This window comes from Eumetopias jubatus, unplaced genomic scaffold (genome assembly GCF_037043125.1).
Source record: "Eumetopias jubatus isolate StellerSeaLion01/CBP00866 unplaced genomic scaffold, mEumJub1_p1.0 scaffold_5, whole genome shotgun sequence".
NCBI classification, from domain to species: domain Eukaryota; kingdom Metazoa; phylum Chordata; class Mammalia; order Carnivora; family Otariidae; genus Eumetopias; species Eumetopias jubatus.
The window spans coordinates 84,653,738-84,670,701 of NW_028274811.1; positions in this window are offsets into that span (position 1 = coordinate 84,653,738).

Genomic DNA, 16,964 nt, shown 5'->3' on the forward strand with positions numbered 1-16,964 from the left:
CCTCTTTTTCCAGACGTTGGGCCCTTCCTCATATCTGTGTTAGTCAGTCCAAGTCACAGATGTTCTCTCTCTCTCTAAGCCTGGCCTAACCACTTTGGAGATTGTCCCCTTTTTCTTCTCCTTCTCCTTTCTTCTTCAACTACTTATTGCCTCTGAAGTACTTCCCTCTGTTTTTATCCTAATGAAGGAAAAGTCTGTTAGTTTTCTTTTTTAACATATTAGGCATGTGTTGTTATTCTTTATTTTAAAAAATTAAAAATATATTTATGTAAGCAAAATGATCATATAAAGATATTAACATTGAAATGAAGTAAATTATTTAGATGAAATTGATACACGTCTTTAAAAACGCTAGCAAGTGTTTTGTAAATGTCAGCTATTTAAATTGTGACATTCTTATGGGAAATGACTGTATGCTTGTGCTGACTACAATATATTTAAAATATTTGCATGGCTTTTACTTCTAGAAATTTGGCAGATGTAGATATTCTGAAAACTCTCCTGCTATAAGCACTTAGGAGTGCTGCATAAGGTCAAATATACATCTTTTAAAATGTATAGATAAACTCACAAGAAAACAGTGGAAATCTACAAGTGTCAAAAATGGAGAGAGAGAAAACCTGAGTGGTAGTGATGTCCACAGGCTGCCTTAGGGCATCTCAAGTCTTAAGGAATCTAGAGAGGAGAGGTTTAATGGCTGTGAAGGGACCTGAGACTTGGTATAGAGCCTTCTCCACATGGGAAGAAAGAACTTACACACCTGCATAAAGTCCAGACCCTCAAAAAGTCAGTATTTTCTTTTTCTTTGTAGAAGAGAATGATATATTTTATAAAAATAAAAAATTATGTTAGATATCTGGGGGAGATATAAAATATAAATACCAAATTCTGCCTATGGGAGGAGGCCAGGAGGGAGAGTGAAGGAAGTGAATGCAATGGGAAAGGATACACATAGGGCTTCTAGTATATTTGCAGTGTTTTACCTCTTGGAGTATGTCCACCTGAGTTTGTTATATTTTTGTATTTGTGAAGTATTTCAGAATGAAAGACCATGAAGAAAAAAACAATGTTACAAAGTAGCATATATGGTATGTCTGTATCAGTGTGTGTCATGTATATACTCTCTCTCTCTCTCTCTCTATATATATATATATACTGTATATATTTCTAGAAGGATGTACTCTTGAATATAGACTAAGACAAATTGCAGAAGAATTCATATTGTAAAGTAACACAATTTAAAACATGAAACAGTACTATCAGTACTTAAAGATACATATCCACATAATACCATTATTATAAAACAATCATATATATGAGGTTATATATACGTTATATATATATGTGTATATGTATATATATATGAAATATATGTATGTGTATATGTATATATATGAAATATATATATATGTGGAGATTGATAAACATCAAATTAAGTATAGTGGTTATATTGCAGGGGAGGGTGGGGAAGACACCTAAAAAGGGCAACACTAGGTGAATTGAACAACTTTGGCGATATATTGTCTTTTTTTTTTTTTAAGATTTTACTTATTTATCTGACACAGAGAGACACAGCGAGAGAGGGAACACAAGCAGGGGGAGTGAGAGAGGGAGAAGCAGGTTTCCCGCAGAGCAGGGATCCTGATGCGGGGCTCGATCCCAGGACCCTGGGATCATGACCGGAGCCAAAGGCAGACGCTTAACGACTGAGCCACCCAGGTGCCCCGGCAATATATTGTCTCTTAAGCTGAGTGATGGTGCATGAGTTTTAGTTACATTATTCTTCATTCTCTTTTTTTATTTCTTAAATATTATAAAATATACTGTAAAGCTTTTATAATGAAATATTTTGGTGTCATAATCTTCTGAACAGCACTTGGGCATGCTTGAGGCCCTGAAGAAATGCTGGTGACCTGATACCTCTTGAGAGTGACTGCCTCAGCTCAGAATTGCCTCTTTGATTTTTTTTTTCTAATGCAATGATTTATTTTATTAGTAGTATTTATTGAGCTCCTACTCTGTCCCCATCCCTGTTTTAGTTGCTGGAGATACATCAATGATTAAAACAGACAGAAACTATAATCCAGTGCATATCAGATTCAGACAATCTCAAGGGAATCTTGACTCTGCAAGAAAAATTGCTAAATAGACTCTCTTACTTGTTGTTAATGGGTTTGGTAGATGGCTGGTAGAGAGTGCTGGAAGATTTTTTTGGATTCATTTGGGCAGTGCTCAGATAGGCAACTCTTCTGCCCCAGGGAGCCCTGATTGGGATCACTCAGTTGTATTCACCTAATGGCTGTTTAGCTTTGGAGAGTCCAAAAAGGATTCATTCATAGTCTGGTGCCTTATTTGTATTGACTGATATCTGAGCTCAGCTGGGCCCCTCTCCCGTGTTTATAATTTCAGGGCTTCTTTATGGTTTCTCCACAGAGTAACTGAACTTCTTACATGGAGGTTCAAGGCTCTAAGAGAGTGTGTTCCTAGAGGCAGGAGGTGGGAGCTACTAGTCTTCTAAGGCCTGGACCCCATACTGGCACAGCCTTACTCCCAACATGTTCTCTCAGCCAAAGAAGTCACTGAGATGAGCAAAACTCAGTCAAAGCAGAATAGGTCAAAATGAGACTGATATATTCAGCTCTCTCTTGGGGTGCCTTTAACCAGAGGAAAGCAAGATAATATGGTACTGGACAGCAGGTTAGCCAGTTAGCTGGAACAATGACTCAGCAACTAGGAATTAGGTATTAGAGCCAGAATGTCATTCCTTTCATTTATTCACTTCATTCCACTTACTTACTGAGTGCCTACTACCCCCCAGTTAGTACTAGACATAAGGGTGAGACACTTGTTCTCATGGATCCTATAGTCTGTTGGAGGTTAACAGTAAATGGGTAAATGATTAAGTAACCTACGAAATATGACAGATTGGCAGGGATTGAAAGTCTATTGATGGTCAGGAATAACTCTGTATATAGTGGGCACTTAATCTGATTATCAGAGTGGTACAGAAGAGCCAATATCAGAAAGAAGCACATTCTGGAAAAAGAAAGAAGTAAGTGCAAGGTAGGACAAACAGGATGAAGGTCAAGGTGTTTGGAGCACTATGAACAATGGGAGGGTTGTAGGAAGTGAAAACAGAGAAAGATACAGAAGTCAGATAATTGAAGGCCTGGAAAGCCATGGTCAGAAGTTGGGGTTGTATTTGTAGTATGAATGGAGGCCAGTAGAGGAATTGATTGATATTGTAAAAACACCTATGGCTACTGTGTGGGGACTGGACTGTGAGAGCACAGAAGAGGAGGAAGGAGACCATGGCTTAGTGCAATGTGTGTGTGTGTGTGTGCGTCCTGATGAGAACTGAAGGCCGGGTATTAGTGATGGAGATGGAAACAGTAGAGGGATTCAAGAGAGATTTAGGAGGAAACCTCAGTAGGGCTAGGTGATAGATTGAAAGGGTACAGACGGAGAGGAAAGCCTCAAAGGGAGTGTTGGGTTTCTGGTAACTAGGATCCACTGTCATCTCAGCTCGCCTTCTCACCCAAGTTAGGGCAGAATATTTAGATCATTATTTTCACTTATCTCAAGCTTGCTTTTAAGAGTGAGGCTTCTATATCACCATGTGGCTTCTATAAATGCTACCAGCAGTCAGCCCAGAAATGTTCAGAGACACTAAATATATTTTCAAAGTGCCTTTCAATTCACTAAGGGAAAAAAAGAGGGGAAGTGCCTTCCTAAGCCTTTCACTGTCAGCGTATTAGGCTGAGCCAAGCAACACGCGCTTTCCCCCATATGAGTGTCATAGAGCATCTTTGAAAAGTAGCTAACCTGATTATGAAAATGAAGTTGAGAGGCTAAGGCTCTGTGGGAGACTGTGACTTGTTCCCCGGCCTGCCACAGAAATAGCTCTAGGATACCTCAGTTCCCTACTACATGATGCTGTTCCTCTTGATTTATTTTCTCAGATGAAGGAACATTGAGTGATCACAACTCCAGCTTTGTGCCATCACAATCAGCTTTCATCAATCATAGTTTCAGACACTGGGCCAAACAAGATGCCAGAAAAAAATCTGAGTGAGAATTATTTTCTGGGCATATCTTTATAATTCTTCAGTGTAGTTTATCATTTTTTCTGAGTGGGGGTGAGTTTGGACTCCAGGATAAAAAAGTAGAGAGGAGTTATGGACAGACATACCCTGAAGACTTAGCAATGAAGGGAAATAAATGTGCTCCACTAGCCAGGAAATGCTGTGGGTTCAAATTTTCAGCCTACTTAGCTTCACTGCTTAGCTGCTTGTTCATCTCCCTTGTGTAAAAATGTCTAGATTCATGTGAGCAACTTGTACAAATAAATCTAAGGATCAGAGTCAAAGCACTTTAGTATTCAAAAATCTGTGGTCCTTACCTTTAACCAGTAAATTTTGCATCAACTGAACTGTGTCTCTGGCTCTTCACATTCAGCAATATGCTCTGCTCAACTTAGAGCAAGATGTTTTAGAATTATTTCTAAATCAGTCTAAAATGTGCACAAATAAATAGAAATTTGCACTCAGTGTCCTCTGTTCTATCTGCACCATGCTAAAGACCTCCAGTGTTCAGACTATCTGGCACTCAGGGCCACTGCATGGAACAACTCCAGTAGACACCATTCATATTGTTATTGTCTTTGAGTCCCAGCCACTGGATAGCCAAGAATTGTCCTTCACATGTCCCATGGAAGTTGTGGAATGAGGCAGCCTTGTTGCTCACCATCCATGAATCAACTCGTGAACCTATTAAATGCCCCCTTCCTGCATGTGGCATGACCTGTGGTGCCTAAGGTAAGACTCCAGGCGTTCTTGGGCTTACCCAGCTACAGACTTCACCCTGATGGTGCTTCTATAATTTATAACTTGGCTTTTGCTTTAGTTTCTGAATGTATTCTGTCCTGCTGTACTAGAACCCTAGCCGAAGCCCCACCTAGCTCTTTTCATTCCCTTCTCTAGGGGACTAGAATCTGTTTCCTATAGCCACCCTGTGCTCTGCTCCAACACTGGGCTAGAGTCTTGGCCCAGCAAGCATAATTTGCCTTAATCTACTCCAGAAATTCTTTCTGGCAAACCTCATCTGTCAGATCCAATTAAGACCAAGGCCAGGTGTGCTTGCCCCCTAAAACATTGTGATTTGTCCTACTGTGAAATCATGCCCAGCCTTGATCCTGCCATTTTGGGCTTATTCCCTTCTTCTTGCAGGATCACTTTTTTTTTTTTTTAAGATTTTATTTATTTATTTGACAGAGAGACAGAGAAAGAGGGAACACAAGCAGGGGAAGTGGGAGAGGGAGAAGCAGGCTTCCCGCCGAGCAGGGAGCCCGATGTGGGGCTCGATCCCAGGACCCTGGGACCATGACCTGAGCCGAAGGCAGACGCTTAACAACTGAGCCACCCAGGCGCCCCATTGCAGGATCACTTTTGAGGATCTGGTGGGCAACACAAGAGATGACATTATTCCATTTTAAATCCATATCATTGGACATCTCAGTGTGGGCTAAGTTATAAATAACTTCAGTTAAGAGCCTCTGGCAGCAAAGTTTTAAATTTAATTGATGAAACATGTCAATAAATACCGCATTTTTTTCTTTCTTTTTTTTTTTATATTTGAAAAGCACAAAGTCTTCTCAAGATTTGCATTGGTTAGGCTAGTGACATAAACTGCACTGTCATTCTCTCCTTTCTGTCCAAGCTCCCCTATCTTTTCACCCCAGGGGACCCTTAGAAATTTGGACCAAAGGAGGAAGTTAGATAGAGGAGATGCAAGCCATAGGTTGTCTTTAATTGTTGTTTTCCTTTGTGGTGAGTAGAATGAGATCTGCCCTTGTCTTCCTAAAGGGACCCATAAAGCTCTGGACATAATGAATTCTATTCTGGGAAATAAACCAAAAATTGAAATTTGGATTATTTTAGTGCTGCACTCCAATGATCCAAAGAAAACAATGAGTTGAATATTTGCCAATACTGTAATGTGACTAAGTTACACCATTGTAATCTAGATACAGATTTAAGACACATGAAATCCTTGTGCTCCCTGGTGGCGCTCCAGGGTTGACATCACTTGTTATGAGGTTAAGAGGGAGTAGCTCCAAGAATGTAATGGAAAAATCCCAAATGCATATGTAATTGGTTATGAATCCCAGAAAGTTCACTGTGTTTACACTAGGAAGACCGAACATCTTTTAGGAATCAAGAGTCTTTTGTTGTTACCACAAAACTGTCTGTTAAAGAAGATCCTGTTCTTCCTACTTATATACCCAGATTTTGTTGATTAGGAACTCACGTAAGTATGGGGGACCTTCAGCCACAGCCTTTTTGGCAGGAATGGGAAATGGGATATCTAGGGACACGGGGTAAAACCCCACCGCTTGTGTCTAAGAATCTCTTCCCATTTCCAGAGTGAGAGGGTTTAGGTAAATGGCCAAACACTGTTTCCCTGGTTATGTGCAGTAGGCACAGCACAGTGAAAAGAGCCCTGCATGGGTATCAGACTCACTGACCTGGATTTAAACCCTGCCTGTTACTGACTGTGTAAGCCCTAGGAAAATGCCTCAATCCCCCTGAGTCTGTTTCCTTCTATGCAAAATTGGGGATAAAAATACCTACCCTGCAAGAATTGTTGTGAGAATTGAAGATATAAACTATTTTTCATGTTTCCCACGGAGTAGAAATTCATAGCCAATAATAGCTGTTGTAAGTATTCATAATTATTATTACTACTGTTATTAACTTACCATCTCCCTCTCTTAATCATTTCCTCCTGAGAATTTCTTACAAATTCTCCAGTGACAGACAAGTTCTGAGGAACATTCTGTTTCTTCTTTTCAGGTGGTCTAGCCCCCAAACTTACCTCAAACTGCTGAGAATTCCTCAGCCTAATCCATACCCCACAAGAGTCTCCCTTCTCAGAACCTGAACATGCAGAAGCTGTCTTGCTTCACTCACCTGCGTGGAGCCCCCTCTCTCATGCTCAGAAAGCCCCAGAGATAGTCTGTAGCTCCACTGTAGTAGTTCAAATCAGGCCACCAGCATGAAGCACTGCATCTCTTCATGGGAAGCCCAGTCATTGTTTGTGCCCTGTATAAAGGAATTAGCTTAATCATTACACTTTGCTTAGATGTCAGAAATGGTCACTTATTTCTAACTTTTAATAACTTTTACACCATAATCATAACTCTACCTGTGACCATAGATTCTAAATTTATATACTACTGAAGTGTGCAAAAATGTAATTTTTTTATATCTCCCTAATTTAATTCAACTAACTCAGGACCCTATCTCTACTCACCATTTCTTCAGATGTTGGGAAAGATGAGCTTGATTTTGCAGATTAAAGGTAATTTAGTCACATTCAGTTTAAAATTTAGTCTCTCAGCTAATTATATTCAGTTCAGGATTTAGAGTTACACAGTTCAAAGTGTGTAGCCTTTCTTTCCATTCCTCAATATGTACTATTATGTCAGGGTAGCATGTCTGATCTACAGACCAGCCTCGGCTCTTCAGAAGCTTCCTTTGGCTCTTTAGGGATCAGGCTCTGAAGCACTATATCTGCTGCTGATATATGTGGTCACACCTGCTTGGGCAGAAATATGGGGAACTTGGGGAACTTGGACAGAAATATGATGCTGATGTTTGTTGTCCCTGCCAGAGCCTCTGGTGACTGGGTCCATGTCTTCTATATCTCCTCACCCCAACGGGGGCCTCTTTCATTCCTCTGGCCCTTATGGCCCTTCTCAGTACCATGTAAGGGAGGCATGAACTTTTGGATGACCACCATATTGTGCTTAGGTCTTCTCCCTGCTTAAACATGCCATTCCCGCCTTCCTACCCCACTCCATCCACCCTGTGACAATGCTAGCACACTGAGAGGAAATCTCCTTTCACAGATTCAGACAGCAAGTGGGGCAGAAACCTTCTCCATGTCCAGCCTACTTCCAAGCCACCTGGGATGTTTGTAGTCTTACATTCCTTCCTTAGACTGAGACCTAGAGGATGGGGGACATTGCTGATTGCTGTTCTGATAGCTCTTCCTCTGGTCTTTCCTGCTGAAAGAAACACAGTTTGTTCAGGGTACCAGTGTGATTAGTATCAATATTCACCTTTTCAGATTTCCTTTCACTAGGGATGGGCGATAAGATATAAATGGGAAAAAAAAAAGATATAAATGGAAATAATTGGATAGGCTTCTCAGAAGATTTTGTTTCCAGGACTTAAAAAAAATTAAAAATTAAAAGCTGACATGAACCTTTGCCTTTGACTTTTCTCCTTCTTGCTTATTGAAATGCATATATGATGATAGTAGGTAGAGTAGCCATCTTGTAACTGGCAAGCCATAAGCTAACACTGCAATAGGATGCCGGGAGGAGTCTGGACTTGCTGATGAACTACTTATGTTCAAAATTCTTGTTAGAGGGAAAAAATAACCCCTATTTACTTAAGTCATTGTGATCATGTCACTTGGACATGTATCTAAAAGCAATAAAAATTGATTAACTTGGGCACCATATATATCCTAGTCTTGCCATTTTTAAATATGTATGGCTTCCCAACTTCCACTTTTACCCCCAGACTAGCAAGTGTTTTTATTGACATTCTGTGTGTCAGGAAACCACTGTTATGTTATTGTGGGTGAATAAAACTTCCCTGGATTGTTCAGTGCTCCTGCAAAAAGCTGTGGTCTCCTGAGACACAGAAATGTAAAAGATACAAAGATCGAGAATATTGGCTTTCACTTCCCCTGGATGCATTTTCACGTTCTGTAGCCATTTATTTTTCTAATGATGTAGCTAACAGCTCTGATCTGAAAGGATAATAAAACTTCTCTTATCTCCCCAAAAGCCAAACGTCCTGAGATGGCCACGTAGATTAGCTCCTAGGAATTGATATATAAAAAGAGATGAAACCAGGACCTCTCTAAGTTGGAACACTCCAGGCTTTCTGACACCTAGGAAGATTTTATTTACAATCCAAACAGTTAGCTGTTTGGAACCCAGACAGAACCCAGCATCATTTCCATCCTCAAAAAATCAGAAGTTTTTTGGTTTTTTTCCTTTCTTATTTGGGGATAGGCATTGAGGCAGCTGCTTCTCTCCTGTGTATACATGGAGAAAATCCGTTAGTCTCTGCCCCCTACCACCTAAGTTAAAAGATTCCAAGGCTCTCATTGAGAAGTCTGGGAAATCGGTGTAATGTTATTCTGATTGTTGATCTGGTTGTATCAATAGAGAACTCTTTTCTCTGCCCAGAAGCCTCATGTCTGCGGTATACACATATAAAGAGTAGGTCACTGTAGGTCACTGTGCGAGTGGCATAACATATCCCAAGTTCTTGACAAAACAGTCACATCTGTATCCTTACTACTCTGTGGTCAACTTTATAGCCTCTACTTTTGATTTCACTAAGTTCAGGCTCATTTAATACTGTAATTTCTTCTTGCTCTAAACAACCTGACCCTTACACTCTTGTATGAAGTGAACTTCATGAACTTAATTTGGAAGTCTGAATGGGGACATTTAATCTTGTCTTTGCTGTGCTCTTTCCTTATTCTGAAGAGGGCCTTTGGAGAAGTAATCTCACAGGAATAAAATATGCATGGTACAATATTTCAAAATATGAGCCTGTTGTACTTTTCTGTGTTAGCTAGTATGACATTATCATGTTACATAATGCTGTTATCTTTCATGACATTGTAAATTTAACATATTGTCAGACTTCTTCAGAACCACAGTAAGAAGTACCTCTGCTGATCTTATTGTTCATTCTGCATTGCACCATTTCTCTCTGTCTCTTTTTATGGTGTCTTTCTTGCATGGACATGGTACTTGGCATCTTGGGGTGGTGTAATGTGTGTCCATCACCTGCTTATCTTCTTTTCTCCTTCAAATCTGATGGGTTAAGTGGCCACAAATTATTTGATCCTCTTCCCATTGAGAAGTGAGGACTATTTTCCTTCCCTCTGAATCCGTGCACCATCTGTGATAGCAACATAGAATACAGCAGAAATGACACTGCACTAGTATTTGGGTCAAGGCCCTAAAAGACCAGCTACTTCCACTTCATAGGAAACACTTCTGCAGCTTGGAACCACCATGGAAGAAGCCCAGTGCCCCTGCAGAAAAGATCACATGCAGAGGACAAGGAGTCCAGCTATGTTTATGCTTCTAACTTTCCTTGTCAAGGCATTGAGCATGTGAAGGAAGTTAGCCTGAACCTTCCAGACCAATTCCAGTTGAATACCCAAGTGACTCAAGTGGATGTCTCGTGGAGCAAAATTGCCCAGCTGAGACTTACCTGAATTCCTGACCCCCCCCAATTATGAGATATAATTAAATTGACTGTTGTTTTAGTCACTAATTTTCAGAGGACTTTATTACACTGCAGTTTATAACCAGAACACCCAGGCTCATTGCTGTCTTTTCTCTTTGTCACCAGCATCTATTTTTTCCCCTTCTCCTGAGGACAGTCTCATAGCATCCCCAACATTGATTATATCCAGATGCTATTTTTTATGATAACAGTGTTTCAAGGAACCATATAGAAAGCTAATTGCCAGACAAATTGCTTAATAGCATAGGATATGAATTGTAATAATTATGTTTGGATATCTTTAGGATCTAGATCTGTCTTCTACTTGGTAAGACATTGTGTTCACTCAGAAGTAGATTTTTTAAAAGCCCTCATCAACACTATCATTACTTATGCAGATGGAAGTGTTGGTATTAATAAACCTTGGACAGCCTCAGGGTTTGATTTCTTTTCCATTTAGATCTGCTAGGATTCATAAAACACAATTTTGATTAATGCAAAGAAATACATCAACATACAATGATGTAATTTTTATCCAAAAGCTTAGGAAAAAAATAACACTTAAAAAATTTTAAAGCAGAATCAAGATTGAGCATCTATGCTTCTTAGAGGGATTTATAGAGATGAGAAAGGAAGAGGTGAAGAGGTTGCGGTGTGTTTGCATAGTCATGTCATCTTGATTTTTCTATTAAAATTTTAGAACCTTTCTTCCTTCAAAGTTATTTTTTGCCCTGGAGCCTACCCATGTGGCATAGTAGACAAATCTAAATTCCTGGGCACCGCTAGCAGTGGGTATTGACTTGATCAGAATCAAGCCGCTTTACTGTCCTGAGATGAAATTCATAGGTAACATAATCTGTCTCTGCAATATGAACAAAATATATAATGCCCTAATTTTATGTAAAAGAGAAATAAAAGGAAATAATTCATAATACAATATTTTAACATGTAAGAACTTGAGCTCAATAATACTGCAAGAATAATGAAGAATCAGGTGCTTGCACACACAGATACAAGCATTGTGATGGTGACAGCTACAAGTGATTCAGGGTGGTATATTGGTGACTCAAATACCACAGACACTGTTGCCACAGGTGATACACGGTTTTCTGGAATGATGAACAGCTATTGGTAACATACTGAGCAAAAAGTAAAATTATCCCTTATTTTACCTAGTTGTTGCATTCTTATTTTTAAGATTCCATTGTATGTTAAAAAAAAAACAAAAACAAACCTCATTGTACGTTAAAACCATCCCAGCTTATTAATGAGTGTCCAATGGGATATTCAAAAGTCATGTGGCTATGAGACAGTTCTCTATTATGTAAGATTGTTCAACACATGAATAATATCCAGCATCCCTGCTCCCTCCATCGTTGTGATGAAAAAGTTTCCCTTCACAAATTTTGGAAAGGCTCCGTAGGGTAGGGTTGCCAGATTAAATCACAGATGCCTTATTATATTTGAATTTCAGAGATACAACAAAACATTTTTGAGTATAAATATGTCTCAGGCAATATTTGGAACATACTCTCAGTAAGAACAATTATGTTTCTCTAAAATTCATATTAACTAGGCATCCTGTATTTTTCCTTGCTAAATCTGGCAACCATACCCTAGATGGAGGTACCAGTCTCTTGAGAAGTTCTGCTCAGCAAGCTACTCTCAGGACCTCAACATCTGGAATCATGACCCCAGGGAGCAGTGAGAATCTCATGAGAAGAGGCAGCATAGGGTGTGAGGCAGAACTGCTTTCCCTTTGTTTCATCCACTGCCCGCAACATGCAGAAGTTCTCTAACACAGGACACTGTTTTCTGGGATTAGTCCAAACTTGCCTATGGCACTGCATTTGTTTGTAATTCAGTTCGCTATGCTAATTTTCTTTTAAAGGAAGACACAAAGGGGTCCAAGACTGAATTTTTCTAAGAAACCATTTGAAACATTTCCTTTGTGAGGAGAAAGGGACAGTTAACCTGTCACTGATTTTCATGTTGGCATGTTTTTTTTCTCTCTGGAGATAATAAAGATAAATAGAGAAATAATATCGCACTTTATTGTATCTTTTGCTGCACATATTTCTTCTGAATACCAAGTACAGACACGGGTGGTATTAAGAGAGGGGAGGAGGGGGAAGGGGGTGGGATAAAGGTGTACATGTCTGTCTCTCCTATATGACTAAAAGCTTTTCTGAGGAGAGGTGTCTTGATTCTTACTCATATGTCTGCCTAAAGGTGTCTAGCATAGTACATTGTCATGGTGGAACTTCAGTTTCTCTCTAATGTCACAGGAAGACTCAAAGGCACCAGAGTAAAGTAGATCTCATATTAAATAACTTAATGATGTATGTGTATCAGAAATAAATTATTTTTATGAGACCTAAGAAAATTTTGGAGCAAATGTCCTCAATTTTATAGATAAGGAAAATAAGATTCAAGAGGTCTTAGCTTCTTTGAATAATATGTTGGAGCTGGAAGCCAGGCCTGCTGAAAATGTCTCCATATTTTATTTCTTTAGAAATATTCCCAGAGGGGCCCCTGGGTGGCTCAGCCAGTTAAGTGTCTGCCTTCTGCTCAGGTCATGATCCCACAGTCCTAAAACTGAACCCCACATTGGGCTCCCTGCTCAGTGGGGAGACTGCTTCTCCCTCTCCCTCTGCCGCTCCCCCCTGCTTGTGCAAGAAATATTCCCAGAAGGTTGGAGCCCCAGTTGCCCACAATAGCAACTGTTATCTCTCTCTCACACACACACACCCTTTTTAGCTTTCTTCCCTTCCTCTCTCACATCCTCACTCCCTGTAATCACTTCTAAAATAAATACTTACACTCAATTTCTCGTCTCAGAGTCTGCTTTTAGGGGAACCCAAATTAAGACAATGGTGTGTAATGGTATAATTTTCTTGGTTAATTTTTAAAAAATGATTTATTTGAGAGAGAGAGAGCGAGCACGAGCAGGGGAGAGGAGCAGGGGGAGAAGCAGACTCACTGCTGAGCTGGGAGCCCCACCTGGGGCTTGAGCCCAGGACCCTGGGATCATGACCTGAGCTGAAGGTAGACACTTAACCAACTGAGCCACCCAGGCGCCCAGTTAATTTTTTTTAAAGATTTATTTATTTGAGTAGGGGAGGGGCAGTGGGAGAAGCAGATTCCCTGCTGAGCGGGGAGACTGATGTGGGGCTCAATCCCAGGACTCTTGAGATCATAACCTGAGCCGAAAGCAGATGCTTAACTGACTGAGCCACCCAGGGCCCCCTCCGGGAATATTTCTAAAGAAATAAAATCTGGAGACATTTTCATCAGGCCTGGCTTCCCATTGGTTAATTTTTAACCTGTTATTTTATGCACTGTTTGTAACTAGTGAATTCTCTACAGAGACCAAAGTGATTTTATTTCATAGACAAAATGTGGTTGTAATTGGGACTATTGGCAAATGTTCTGTTTCTCCTTTCTTTTTCTTTTTCTCTTTTTCAAGTAGGCTCCACACCCAGCATGTAGCCCAACGTGGGGCTTGAACTCACAGCCTGAGATCAAGACCTGGTCTGAGATCAAGAGTCAGACATTCAACCAACTGAGCCACCCAAATACCCCCTGTTTTTCCTCTTTCTAAGCATATCATAGGATTGCATGCCCCCTTTCCCAAGACAGATACGGCTATTTGACTTGATGTAGCCTATGAAATATAAGTGGAGGTGTTATATCTTTAAGAGCCAGTCCATGGCCTCTCATATTCACTATTTTTTTTTTTTTTTTGTCTTGCTGGTGGTGGACAGAATCTATGATGACCCCCAGTGATCCCTACTGTGGTTCATGTCCTTGTGCAATCCCTCCTCTTGAGTATGGGCTATTCTGGTAACTTGATACAAACCAATAGAAAATAGGGAAGCTGATGGGATATCATTTCCATTATTATATTCATGAATAGATTGTAAATTCTGTCTTGCTAGCACATTCTCTCCCTTGCTGGCTTTCGTGAAGCAAGCTGCCATGTTTTGAGTTGCTCTGTGGTGAGGCTCACATGGCAACCAACTAAGGCCCCCATTCCAGCCACCTGCAAGGTACTGAATCCTGCCAACAACCACATCAGCTGGGAAGTGGATCCATCCCCATTCAAGTTTTCAGATGAGACTCCCAGCCTTGGCTGACGTCCTAATTGCAGCGCTGTGAGAGACCAGGTAGCCACAAACCCAGTTAACCTAGGCCTGGATTTTTGACCCAAAGAACCTGTAAGATGATAGTGTGTATTGTTTTAAGCTGCTAAATTTGATATCCAACAATAGAAAACTAGTTGGGAATTGTGGCAGTACAGAGATGTAACCTCCTACAAACTGGGTCCCAGCTGATCCAGTGAAAATGTAGTGCTATTGAAAAATAAAACTTTGGGGGGTGCCTGGCTGGCCCATTCAGTGGAGCATGCAACTCTTGATCTCAGTATTGTGAGTTTGAGCCCTATGTTGGGTGTAGAGATTACTTTAAAAAAATAAAATCTTTAAAAAAAAAAGAAAGAAAAGAAAACTTTGGTATTTAAAACCACTGTGATTTAGGAGTTGTTCCTGCAGAATAGTTTGGCCTCTACCAGCTGCATTATAGTGCCTGTCTTTTGCTTCTCCCCCTTGGTTACCTACATTATTAAATAAAGAAAAAATCCAGCTGTGATATATGTTAGTCACCTTGGGTTACACAAAGAACAGAATTTTTGCATGGAACCAAACTTGGTTAAAAAGTCTTCTCCTTTAAATTAATATTCATCTATAATAATCTTTGTCTTTCTCAGCTACTGGTTTTAAAATGTAACCTCATCAAAGTTAAGACCTATTCATATTTCATCTTTAACATGCAAATACCCTAATACTAATGTGCTAATATCCTGCCAAATTTCTGAGTAGTTGCCTCAAAACCTAAAACAGCTAGTTCTACCCTTGTTGAAAGTAACAACAACCCAGCATCTTGCTCTAGTTTGGTGATTTGCCTTTCTGACATTTTGCGTTTAGCAGGAGGTTAATTAGACACAGTTGCAGCACTGCTGTGCTGCCCTAGGGCACAACACAAAGGGCCAATTTGGAGACAACTGTATCTTGGAAACCCTAGGAGATACCAGCTTGAAATTTCCAGCAGGTTTAAAACAGAATATTCTTTACAAATTTAGTAGCTTTATTGGAACCTTAGGTCTGTAGCATAAACTGTAATTGGACTAAAGTTTTCATGGCAATGATCTGCTCAAGGACATAATGAAAAGTCAACTTTTCAATGTGTTTATCTACTTCTTGACTCCTAGGCACAATTGGAAATGCTAATATCCAGATGCTCTTCTATAGAAAGAAACTGAGAGCTTTTAATTTGAATTATAGAATGCAGTTTTTTCTGTCCCCAAAATGAATCCACATGATTAGACCACCAGTGCAACAGAAAGCAAATGTAAACATGGAGAGTGAGTACAGTGCTTAGCTCACTGTGTGCTGTAACAAAAGGGAAGTAACCATTCCTGGGATTTGAGGCATTTCCTGCATAGGCAGGCAAGGCTCAGGCTCCCACCTGCCAGTCCTTTCTTACCTCAGACACTAACTCTGAAGGCCCTTGTTCTTCTTTTGTTCAAATGGGCCTTCCTCTAAGACTCTACTTAGGTCAGGTCCCTTTTCCTGAAGAGTCTAACTGGTCCACTGAATTCAAGTCATTGGAGGATTCAGGTCTGGATTCCAGTCCCAGACCCCTCATTACTCATTGCATGAATTTAATCAAAATTACTTTCTCTCTAACTTCATTTTCCCCAAACGGGGATAATACTTCAGAGGTTGTGGAGATTAGGTGAGACAATAACTGGAAAGTCCTTGGCCCCCAGCAGGGGCGCCTTATTAGGAATTTGACTAGTTTTTTATACCACTTATTCTATTTAGCAGTTAATTAGTCTGGCCTTTGAAGTCTCTGAAAAAGTGCTAAACTTGTCATATTTGTGTCTTGCTCTTTAGCTATCTTCTAAGTTTCATAAAAGCAGAGACAAATTGTCATTATTCTTTAGATCTAACCAACTCCTTTTTTTAAAAAAAAGATTTTATTTATTTATTTGTCAGAGAGAGAGAGCACACACAAGCAAGGGGAGTGGCAGGCAGAGGGAGAAGCAGGCTCCCTGAGGAGCAAGGAGCCCGACACAGGATTTGATCCTGTGTCCTGGGATCCTGTGTCCTGGGATCATGACTTGAGCCAAAGGCAGATGCTTAACCAACTGAGCCACCCAGGCGCCCCTGGATCCAGCCAACTCCTAACACACAGTAAAAGCTGGTATTAGGGTATAAATGGCAAGGCATTCCTGTCATGGGTGACCTGGACCTGTCACTGTGCCTGGCCCTCAAGAGTGACTTAATATATTGAATGATTGATGAGACACAATAGAGAAGTCAGAAAAGTGCTAATTTGAGTGACCTTGCTAGAATATGATAATTTCACTAATGTGAATTGTAAATGTAAACATTTAAAATGAATAACTTGTATTTTCAACATCTGTGGGCGGGAGGCATTCAGTTTGCTGGGCTTTATAAAGTTAGAGTCATTTGATTTGTCCCTATGTGAGTGCTTTCAGACACATTCCTGTATTAATTAAGTCTGTTTTTTCAGGGATTTTCAGCAGTACATGCCCCATGTATTCAG